A 12,096-nucleotide genomic window follows, 5' to 3' on the forward strand; every position below is an offset into this window, starting at 1 on the left:
GAACACTCTAAAAATTGTCCTCAAAGCATTAGATTAAGCCTTAAGAAAAAGAATGCTCTTGGGTCAGTATGTTATTTTTCACATAGTCCGTCTTTAGTCTTGAAGTGATTCTCAATCAGGAGAAGCACTTCCCTGGTTGGAGGCCACAGCCGAGAAATAGATGGCAGCATCTTTGGTCATCTTAATGACTTGGGAGATGGCGGTGGTCACAAGGAGGCCAATATTCTGCCCACCAAAGAATTGTTTACCGAAATTCCAGTAATGCCTCAGCTGAGAAATAAACAGCAGAGGAGTTGGAAATTCTGTAAGAGAGATAACTTGTCTTAGGAAAACATTCAGTTTACAAAAGTATTCCATTTTCCCACTCCCAAAATATGGATACTACAACTTGGACGTGTAAGACCACATACTTTCCCAACGTTGTACACTTTACCTAGGGCCGTGAGAATTTTTACAGAGGATTCCCAGGAGTGTGTCACCATTGTTAAAAGAGAAATCATACTTGTTTTCTCTTTGCCCATCACTTTTGAAAGACAAGGCAAAAGATGGTATTTAAAGGTTACGCCTCAGCTTTGGGCTGGGTCCAATGAGCTCTTGTATTCTTACATAATCACAGAAATGCTAAGTATGTGTGTCTCCTCACTGGGAAGGGGTAGGTAGGCTGCGAGCTTCCTTAGAATGTCATGCATGTTGTTTGGAGTCCCTGATGAAAAGCTTAAATAAGCTCTGTGATCCCTGTGGTCATCAGAGGTAGCATATAGAAAGAACTGGTCTTCTTGGGTACATTAATTGAGGGAAAGATGAGCCATAACTGAGACACTTTATTTTGATCACCCGCAAGTGGGCACAGAGAATCATAAATAAAAACAGGAAACTCGGTTGGTTTTGTTTTGTTTTTGTTTCTTTTTTGCTTATTAAACTTGAGGAATGATAGCCCAGCTTGTGCGTAACATCAATTAACATTCCACTCTTGCTGACAGTGGATATGTTCAGACAGGAAGATGTAGTCAAATTATTTCATAGAGAAAAGGGGAAAGGCAGTCATAAATACCTGATTTTTCAGTGTCCATAGTTTGTACTGCATACTCTATTTCTTATGGTGACATAAAGTAAAAACTACTAGCAACTTGGAAACACACAGGAACAGATTTGACTTTATTAGAAAGCATGATGGCTGAAATTCCATGCCAGTAATAAAGGTTATGATTCCTAACGGGTACTGCATTTAAAACTTTTCCCATTGTTTTGTGGTTTTTGATTTAGGGAGAAATTCATTTAGTATCATGATGCATATAGTTTGCGTACACATTATGATATATAAAGACTTAGAAGCACAGTTTTTCAGACTGAACTGGTATTTATTTTTAGAATTTCTTGAAGAGAAAAAGACTGCACTCCACTTTCTGGAAATACACATTTTTTAGTGGGTTATGTCATACCGGACCTGGGAATCAACTTAATCTGTGGAATGTTACAGGAATTACAAATTAACTGATTCGAAACTGACATCTTACAGCCACGAGAAATGCTAATCTATTAGTTATCTTCCAAACCCTGACTCAAACATCCCCTTCTGTTACTCCCTACAGAAATCAATCTCACATTCCTCCCCCAGTATTTCCAGAGGGTCCTTCATAATACTGCTTTCTGTTTTGTTTGTAATTATTAAAGCCTTATATCAGGCCATAAGCTCCTTGAAGGAACTGGCCTTAGGGGTAGAAATCTAAGACAGTTATTGTAAGTCTGGTCGATAGTTGTAGCTGTAGGTGGTTCGTAACTTAGGTTGTATAACAAATGACTTAGCTTGTCTTCATCTGATAATGGGAGGGGGGTTAAGTGTCCTTTAGATGTCTGATTTTACTGGGATGCCTCCAGCATGACACTCAGGTGTCTTTAGAGAGTATTGGATACTTTTTGCTCAGTATACAATCAGACATGCACATATACCCATACAGAGAAGAGGTTGTTTATACCTATTTATTTAAAGGTTGTAGAATTAAGATGTGAATGGCTACTGTGGATACCTTAGACTCATGCAAGAGGGGTCCCTGGCCTGAATCTCATACTTTTTTTTTTTTTAATGTTTATTAATTTTGAGAGAGAGAGAGCGAGAGCATGCAATCAGAAGAGGGGCAGAGAGAGAGAGAGGGAGAGAGAGAATCCCAAGCAGGCTCTGTGCTGTCAGTGCAGAGCCAGACGCGGGGCTCCAACTCACGAACCATGAGGTCATGGTCTGAGCTGAAATCACGAGTCAGACACTTAAGTGACTCAGCCACTTAGGCGCCCCTCTCGTATGTTAGAGGAGTCTGCACTGGCCCCTCTCCAGCCAGGCCTCTGTTCATGGAACAGGGAATCCAAGGTACCAGGGAGATACTCCAGCTAGAGCCTGAGACCCCTGATCCTCATCCCGCCACACTTAGGGCATTGGAATTCCCTGACTGACTGAGAACTGCATGGACTTGTCTTAGGTCCTTCCTCCTAAGAGCAGATTGCCCCACTTGTGTGTTCACCCAAGTCAGAGAACAAGAGTTCGCAGACATACAGGCAGAGTGAGGACATTTGGATCGAAGTGTCCATAAATATATGCCTGAGACCCCTTGTGGTCCAAGAAGGAGCTGGGACTGTGAAGAGCTTGGGGAGGGGGAGGCATTACACTTAACACCTGACATGGGTTCTTTTTAGCAGCAATTTCTCTGAAACCATGAAAATTAACTTCTGTGACCCGTACTGAAATCCTACATGTGTGGAAAATTGAAGCGAGTAGGGAGGTTCTTTCCACTGCACATAAGTGATGCACGTAAGAATCATGACTCATGTGGGGTGCCTGGGTGGCTCAGTCGGTTAAGCGTCCGACTTCGGCTAGGTCATGATCTCACAGTTCGTGAGTTTGAGCCCCATGTCAGGCTCTGTGCTGAAGGCTCAGAGCCTGGAGCCTGCTTCAGATTCTGTGTCTATACCTCTCTGTCTGCCCCTCCACTGATAGCACTCTGTCTCTCTCTCTCTCTCTCTCTCTCTCTCTCTCTCTCTCTAAAAAATAAACAAACATTAAAAACTTAAAAAAAAAAGAATCATGACTCATATGGCTCTATGATCTTGGTGACAGGAGTGTTTCAAGAATATGTGCTTATTCAGTAAAATGACTACAAGGCAAGCTAAAATTGTATTTAGAGTCATTCTAAAGTCGACATTTCTAAGTACGTCCCATGTCAAATGCAGTGTATGGTGCCCCTTGTTATTGTCTATCAAGGTCAAAGAAAAAGAGACAGCAACCACTCAGCCAGTGGTTTTGGTCATCCGCGATTGTGCAGTCAGGTCTGACAGGGAGAGTCTGAGAAGCAGGACCTGGGACACCACCACTAGCCCGATGAGGATAATCAGGAAGCACTACGAGCTGCAGCTCAGGGAAGGGCTGTCTTCACATCTCTATGATTCAAAATCTTTTTTTTTTTTTCTAAATTGGATCATACATCATGCTAGGTGACATCAGTGCTGTTAGATCCAGTGTTTGGAGAACTCCTTATCAACCATCTCATTTTGGAAGTAGGGAAACTGACACTGAGACAAGCCTTTTGTGGCCAGGTTTAAGTCTGAATTCACCAGATAGATTGTAAATAGCTTGGGGAATTCTAACGTCTGTATTCTGGTTCTTGTCTGCCATCCCCTTTGCCTTCCTCGTCTTCACACCATAGACTCCAATACTTCAGAGGGCATCAGACTACGTTCTGTGGAATTATTGGGTCTACAAAGGGCATCCAGAGATTCCACAAATGTTCCCTCTATTGTTTTAAACATTTTAGGTCTTGTTAACATTGTAATTAAAAAACAACTAGCTCATGCCACATTTAGACACTGTGTAGAGGCATGAACTGAGGCCCAAACTTCTATCTCCTGGCTAACTTACTTTCTGTGCAGACCTCAGAATAAAACTTGTGCCACACTTGTGCAGACTTGAACATCTTGTAAATGTATTGTTGCTTAGGAAGAACGAAGCATTTTCTTGATTGAGTCCTGTGGGTGTCCGCCCCCTTAGAGCCACCCAGATGCATAATCGCAACAGTGACACTCTGTGCTACACTCAGTGTACATCAGACTATGTCAAGGGCCATCCAGAGCAATGCCAGTGTTGATGCTTTTATATCCAGATGTAATTGCCAGAACACCCAGACAGAGTCAGTCACTCCCCAGGACAGTCACCAGAAGTTTGCCCGTGGATAGAGAGAAGTCTATGCCTTAAAATGAGGTCATTCCTTTTAGTGTCTCTGTAACTTTTCATGTGCTGAGATGAAGTCCAGGAATGGGCTGCTGTAAACCAGTTTCTGCTCTGCAGTGAACAGTCTTGCAGGGACTTTGCAGTATATTTGAAGGGCCTTTATCCAACCCTTAGACAAAAGGTACAATTAGCATTTTTCCCCCAAATGCCTGTGTGTAGTACACATAGTTTGGATAAAAATTCCACATCATACCGTAATGGAAGAGCAAGAAAGTTTTCCCATCTTTTTAGTGACTTAGTGACATTCTCACTAAACTGAATTATATTCCCCTTCTCCAAAGGTCTCTTTTTCTATATCAGCTATTCTATTAAGAAACACTTGTGTTCTGAAAACATCTTCCACTCCAGAAATCACCAGTGACAACAAGTAAATAGTAAACATGGGAAGACCTTTGTTTGGCAACTCCACAAATTAGAAGAATTCAGTTGGGTTTTTTCTGTTTTTTTCTTTATGTGGGACTTACTGATGATCATTTATCTATTTAATACCTCAAGTATTACAGAAACTCGAATTGCTTACAATCTATTCTTTTTAAAAAAAATTTTTTTAATGTTACTTATTTCTGAGAGAGAGAGAGAGAGAGAGAGCTGTGAGTAGGGGAGGGTCAGAGAGAGAGGGAGACACAGAATCCAAAGCAGGCTCCAGGCTCTGAGCTAGCTGTCAGCACAGAGCCCGATGCAGGGCTCGAACCCACGAACCATGAGATCATGACCTGAGCCTAAGTCGGACGCTTAACCAACTGAGCCACCCAGGCTCCCTGCTTACAACCCATTCTTGTGCCTCCATCAATAAATGGTTTCCTATTCTTTATTTGGTAAATACTAAATGAACCTTGCAGATTCAAAAACTTTTGATAAGTTAAGGGAGAAAAGTAATGAAATGGAGTTGTGGCATTCAGTCAACAAATAATTACTTACCGCTTTCCACGTGACAAACATGGTCCGTGAACCTGAGAGATGATGAAGACTAGAAATGGACACGGTCTTTGCTCTCCTGGAGCTCATCATCAAAATGAGGAGACACATCTTCATCACATAGTCACACACAGATATGTATAGTTAGAAACCAAAGTGCAGTAAAGGAAAGGGACACGGTTCTATCAGGCCCTGTGTCTCAGGAGCCCTCACAGGCTGGGGGTCAGGGAAACTCTCCCTGCTCACCCCTGCCAGGATGTGAGATGCTCGGAGGCCCTCCTGTCGGAACCCGCCTGGATGCAGGCCCTTTGGGTGTGCACATCACACAGTCTGTGCTCATTTTCTCTGTTGATGCTTGGAATAGTTCATTTCACAGCAGCAAGTGGCCACCACTAGGCTGACACAGTGAAGCAGGACCAGAGATCGGAGAACAATATCATCTTTTACAGGAGAAAATAAATTGTTTATGCTTGTTTCCTCTTCGTGCGTGTTGTATTTACTATGGAGACCTGGCAAGGTTTGTGCCTCGGCTTGGGCAGCTGAGTTGCTCCCACAGAAGCCTGCAAATGCTGCCAGTGCATACTGAGTAAATCAAACCAAGAGCATTAATCGAGTATAATGGAAAAAACCCAAAGCCCTGTCGCCTCAGCACCTCAGCGAAAGTGCAGGACACACCTCTGAAGCCGGAAAGGCTCCTGTAATTCCCTCCCCACTCAACATCCCCTTGCCATGACACAACCAGGTCTGCTTTGTGAAAATTTCCAGTTGCCAGTACATATTTCATAGTTAACAATGGAGTGTTTGTGCCGGTTTCGTTTTCACTTTCACCAATGAGGGAAGTGGAACACAATGGGGCAGTGCACAGAGCTGGGAACAGGACACGTTTTCTTTAGGATTCCCAGGGCTGGGTACGTGGAAAATGCCAGAGCCAAAACAAACATGCAAACCCATCCAGATCTTTCATTTGCACATTCTCAGTGGTTATAAAACACATTTTGAGTTACCATCTTATAGGTTAACTCTGCCTCCGTAATGAAGGCAAGCACTGACGACCACTGTGAGAATTTCTCCCATGTAGAAAGATAATGTATTCCATACTTTACAGAAAGCTGCTGTGGGTATGTGCATGTGGGTATTTAACTGCACCATGTATACTTGGGAAGTTAATCAAATGACTGCTTTCCTCATTTATAAAAGATAGTCATTCATTTGACTCACCTAATTCTAGCTCCTTCATAAGTGGTCACTGTTGCCAATTAGTTCTGGACGAAAACAGTTTTAACTGTAATGCTACTGCCTGGTGGGTGTTTTACTCGAAGAAAGGACAGGATGTTCTTTGATTCCATACATCTGTTTGGCCACTCTGTCCTATCAAGGTACAATATAGACAGGGTATGCTTGTCACCTGGTTTTTTATATTCCGTCCAAAAGAGATCCTGTATGATGCAATTCAGATCTCAAAATGCGAGGCCACGTCTCTGTGTAAAGACCAAGTATTGCCATAAGGTTGACAAGACGGAGTGCTTTAGAAAGGTTTTTTGTAGGCAAAGGGTTTGTCAGGGATCCAGAAGATAGGAAAAGTCTTATTGGGTCTTAAATTTAACAGTCTTTATGGGCATGTGCCTTCTTTGCTTGGTCAGGGGCGAGTCTGGTGAATTCTATTTAATGAGATAATTTCATCTCCCCTAAACTTGCCTAACTCAGGTGTGTTAATGTTCATCCAAAGGGGTATAGACAAAATCCTTAGAATTGACTATAAAATAATGTTTCTATAACTTGCATTTTTACATCCTCTTTCACATATTCTTTGGCTATGTGAGCTTTCTTGTGTTTTACAAATGTCGCTACTTCCAGAAAAGGAAGGGAAAAGTGGTAGTATCTTCATTTTGCTTGGACTTTGGTAGATCTCATGGTGTAAGTTCCTACACTGAGATATGCTACTGAACTTATGTTATATGGGATGTATCCATTTTTATTCCCTCAATCCAAATCTTACACTATTTTAGTGTTTCCCACAGCACCTTCCTGACCCATGGTGGGCACTTGACAAATACATGATGAAGGAATGAAATGAATCTTCATGATTCTTCAGTGCCTAATGAATGAATTCCAACTCTGTAGCATGGCATGCAAAGAATTTTTTGAGTGTAGCCCCAACCTACCCTTCTGTTCTGCAGGTGAGAGACTACCCCCACACACATAAACGCATATCCCCTGTCCTCTAAAAACACCAGATTTCTCACTTACTCTTTGAACTTCATTGCGTTCTTTCCCAGTTACCTGCTTTCACCAATGAATCAATGAATGAATTTCCAACTCTGCATTTTCTATGTTGCTGCTGGGGTCCCTGCACCATCAGTTATAAGCATGTAGGGGTTTTGTGTTTGTGTGTGTTTTGTTTTTTGTTTTGTTGGTGTAGACACAACTTTGAGCTAATCTTCCCAGTTGCCTGCGTCACTCCCTGATAGCAACTTGAGCTCTGAGGAAATACCATTCACACTTTGAATGTCTGTCTGGGCAACCATTGCTAACCTTCAGATAATTATTGTCCTTCATCCCTGCTTCTTCAAGATCATGAACTTTCATACACCTCCTCACCTTGTGCACTTACATATTCTGCATGCTATGTTTTAATTAAAAATTAAGATCTTTTGGGATCTTTGGAGGAACCATGATGTTACAGGGAAAGGTTGAAATGTCTGCATTGTAGTTTTCTTTTAGTTATTTTATTTAGTCTACTTGGGTTCTTGAGAAGGTTAGGTATGTGTTTATGTTAATCTGTATATGTCTTTCCAAAAGTGAAGCTCAAACTTTTATATGATAGCTTTGTAATGATGGTTTTCTTTCATATTTTATTGATTGTATTGCTGATATGCCAAATTGGCTTCTAGATGATGCTCTTAGGGTTGCTGAGCTGTTCCTTTTATTGCTCCCGCTTTCTGTTTTCCTTTTCTCTAAGGGATTGAAGCACAGAGTTTGAATGACATTGTTGCCCCCAGCGTCTGTATGGATACTGATGATTTTTAAATCCCTCGTAAATTTGAATGTTAAACTTTATAGTCGGCTGTGGAGGAATAATCTACCTTCAAGTCTCAGGGAAGCATCCAAAAGAAAGCAGGGGAAAGCGTAGGAGAATTTACTTTAGCACTGCTCATATATTTATTTTGAAGATTGGCAGAATCTAAAAGTGGGACTGTAAATTTAACAACTCGGCCATAAAAGCCCTAAAATCAGGGAGAAAAATCTCTACTCTCTAGGTTTGGGGACTGATCTAAAGCTACAAGGTTTCTATTCTTCTGCTATCTTAAATTTTTTTTTTAATTTCTAAAGCTACCTTCCCCTTTCTTCTTTCTCACTTTCATTTTGGTTAATTACTTTTTTAAAAGGTTACAACGCTTTGAAATGTATGGAAGCTTTTTCTGAATACTTGCTGGGAGACTTCAGTTGATCGATTTCACAGTGACGTTGAATACTATCTGCACCTTATGTAATGCTGGGTGATTTCAGCGAGGTGGGGACTCCACATGGTATCAGTTCTTGTGGGAAAATATGCTTCAGTGGCTTACTGGCACCGCTCTTGGAATGTGGCATTTAAAAGTACCTTTTTACAGTGGGAAAGAATTCTGTCAAGAATAAACAGTCTGACCTTGTTAAATGGGCCAAAGTCTGTCTGTAACCTAGTTCCAGAAAACTAGCTTTTACTAGTTTAGAAAAAGCAGATTACAAAAATTACAGTTAAAACTTTCTAAAGGATGAGAAAAGGTACTATGAAGAATGTGAAATAAATTCCAAAAATGATAGTCTTCACATATATGCATGAAAATTGCTTTAGATGACTATAAAATCCCTCCTCCAGAGTGGATGAAAGATCAGGACTACAGCCAGTCAGAAAAAGCAGATGTTCTTTTTCCTGGAAAGACAAGACTGGCTTATAGAAAGGGGCTGTGGGAGTGGCTGCGTAGCATGGACCAACTGTGGGAAGCCAGCAGACTTGGGGAGGTGAAGGAGTAAAAATTGTCACTGACTCTCCCATCATCCACAGGTTAAAAAGTCTGAATATTCTGAGCGCTGGAATGCAACAGTCTGTTCCTAACTTTTCTCTCCATCCCTGCCGTCCCACCCACGCCAAACCCATCCACACACCCCAGTGATCTTGCCACTCCAGACCTGTTTCCTCCTGCATGAGACAACATGCCATTAGATTTTGTGTGCCTCCACGCCTTAGACATTCTCTCCACTTAGATTGCCTTTCCCCTTCTCAGCCTAACAAAGTCCTGCTCATTCTTTAAGACTCTTTACAAATGCCATCTCCTTTTTGAAGTCAGCTGGACTCTGTAGGTTAGAGCTAGGCATTCCTTCCTTGTGCACATTTGATTTGCCTCTAATATAAGTCCATTTCAGCACTTGGGGTAACAACACATAGGTACATGGTACTGCTCTGTGAGTGTAGAGTGAGGAGAGACTGTGTGTGTGTGTGTGTGTGTGTGTGTGTGTGTGTTGTGTGTGTCTTATGAAATAAGAAGTTTCTGAGTAGAGGAGTGGAGGGAGGCTGCGTTGGAGGGTAGTTAGTTGGTTAGATGTTCTCAGAGTATACCAGATCTTGATTGATGCTTTTTCTAGTAGTAGCCATTTTTCATGTTAAACAGTTAATTTATCAGTAATAATTTACACTGGGAAAAATGTTTTAGTGGAGTTACAGTAATAACCAAATCTTGTGTTCTAAAACATAATAGAGCTTTAAGAAAAGTGTGTTAACTTAAAAAAAAAAAAAGCCTAATGTGTAAAGTAGATAAATAATCAAGTACTTTACAGATGGACTTGTGGCGAAGTTTTTCAAATGAGCCTCTGCAATTTAAAATATAATTTAATAGATTAAAATGCAATTTTAAAACCATATCAGGATTATACATATTCTGTAAAGCTTCTTATTCTGTCGGCCACTTGGTGTCTTACTGGGTGTATGCACAAAGGTAGTTAACAACAGCCAAAAAGAATCCATTGTGAGTGTAGTGTTGAAGTCCAGGAAAAAAGAGACTCACATGTTCTTTTACTCAAACACAAATTGGCCACTCTCATGCCTTTTTCTGGCATATTGAGGTTAACAATATAGCACAGCATTTAAGATTTTGACAAGATTGAGTAAAAATTTCAAGTGTGCACTTTCTTTAGTAATTCTATCGCAAGCCAAAATATAATATTTGTCTAGAATATCTGTCATTCTACTTTTATATCTAAAAGGACTCCTTGATTTTAGTACTTGCCACATGTAAGTGCATGTTGCTAGTACCATATCTAGAAAATCAATTTATATTTTCCCTCAAGGTTCTTTTTCATTGATGGTTAATTTGCTCCTGTTTTTAAAGCCATCAAGTTTTCCCAATTTTTTTTCCATCAAAGTTATTTCTTTTTTAATTTTTTAATTTATTTATTGTCAACTTAGCTAACATACAGTGTAGTCTTGGCTTTAGGAGTAGATCCCTGTGATTCATCACTTACATACAACACCCAGTGCTCATCCCCGCAAGTGCCCTCCTCAATGCTCATCATCCATTTTCCCCATCCCTCCACCCCCATCAACTCTCATTTGTTCTCTGTATTTAAGAATCTCTTATGGTTTGTGTCCCTCTCTATTTGTATCTTTTTTTTCCTTCCCTTCCCCTATGATCATCTGTTAAGTTTCTCACATTCCACGTATGAGTGAAAACATATGGTACCTATCTTTCTCTGACTGACTTATTTCACTTAGCACAATACCTTTCAGTTCCATCCATGTTGCTGCAAAAGGCAAGATTTCATTCTTTCTCATTGCCGAGTAGTATTCCATTGTGTATATATACCATATCTTCTCTATCCATTCATCAATTGATAGACGTTTGGGCTTTTTCCATAGTTTGGCTATTTTTGATAGTGCTGCTGTAAGTATTGGGGTGCATATGCCCCTTCGACTCAGCACTCCTGTATCCTTTTATTTTTCCAATTTTTGAGTATAGTTTTGTTATTAGTCACGTAATATTTAAGAAAAGTATGATATTCATCAATTGCTTTAAACTTCTGATTTTTATAGTATCCATTGCTTTCTAATTTTATTTTTAGAAATTTGGTATCAGGAGACATTTTTTAGAGAGGGAAATAGCATTAGAGTTATCCCTGCCTTATCCACATGGGATACGTTCTAAGATCCCCAGTAGATGCCCGAAAATGCAGATAGTGCCGAACCCCATTATGTACTGTTTTTTCCTACACATACATACCTATGACACAGTTAAATGTATAAATTAGGCGTGCTAAGAGATTAACAACAATAACTAATAATAAAATAACAACAATTATACTGTGACAGAAGTTACGTGAATGTGGTTTCTCTCTCAAAATACCTTATTGTACTGTATTCACCCTTTTTCTTCTTGTTTGTGACGATGTGAAATAATAAAATCCCTTGTTGGTGAGATGAAGTGAGGTGAACGGCTGTGACGTAGTGTTAGGCTCCTGTTCACCTTCTGACAATACCTCAGAAAGGTATTCCAGACCACGGTTGACCACAGGTAACTGAAACCACAGAAGGCAAAACCACAGATAAGGAGGGCCCACTGTATTTGTAGAGATAATTCACCAAATCCAGAGACATTTTCTGCCATTTCCTCTGCATTGCCTTTGTGGCATTTGTATGCATGAGTCAGAACCCTCCTCTAAACGCTTATCCTTCCTTAATCCATTTTTAAGTCTACATTCTTTTTTAATTGCTACAATTATTTTAAAATTCAAAAATTCCAGATAGATTAAAAAAAAAAGGAGAAGAAACTCCTCAATAATGTTTCTTCCCAGAAAAAGCCACGGTTAACAGTTTGGTGAATGAACTTTCATACCTTTTTCTATTTCTATGCAAGCATAGGTGTGTGGAGACAATACAAATA

The 12,096-nt window shown here is 40.3% G+C and overlaps 1 protein-coding gene across 1 annotated transcript in view; it reads left to right on the forward strand.

Annotated features, from left to right (window-relative positions):
- CDK6 (cyclin dependent kinase 6) overlaps window positions 1-12,096 on the forward strand; it is a 251,964-nt gene that overhangs the window by 115,090 nt on the left and 124,778 nt on the right. The gene's annotated exons all lie outside the window — the stretch shown is intronic.

This window comes from Crocuta crocuta, unplaced genomic scaffold, assembly GCF_008692635.1.
Source record: "Crocuta crocuta isolate KB4526 unplaced genomic scaffold, BGI_CrCroc_1.0 scaffold37, whole genome shotgun sequence".
NCBI lineage: Eukaryota > Metazoa > Chordata > Mammalia > Carnivora > Hyaenidae > Crocuta > Crocuta crocuta.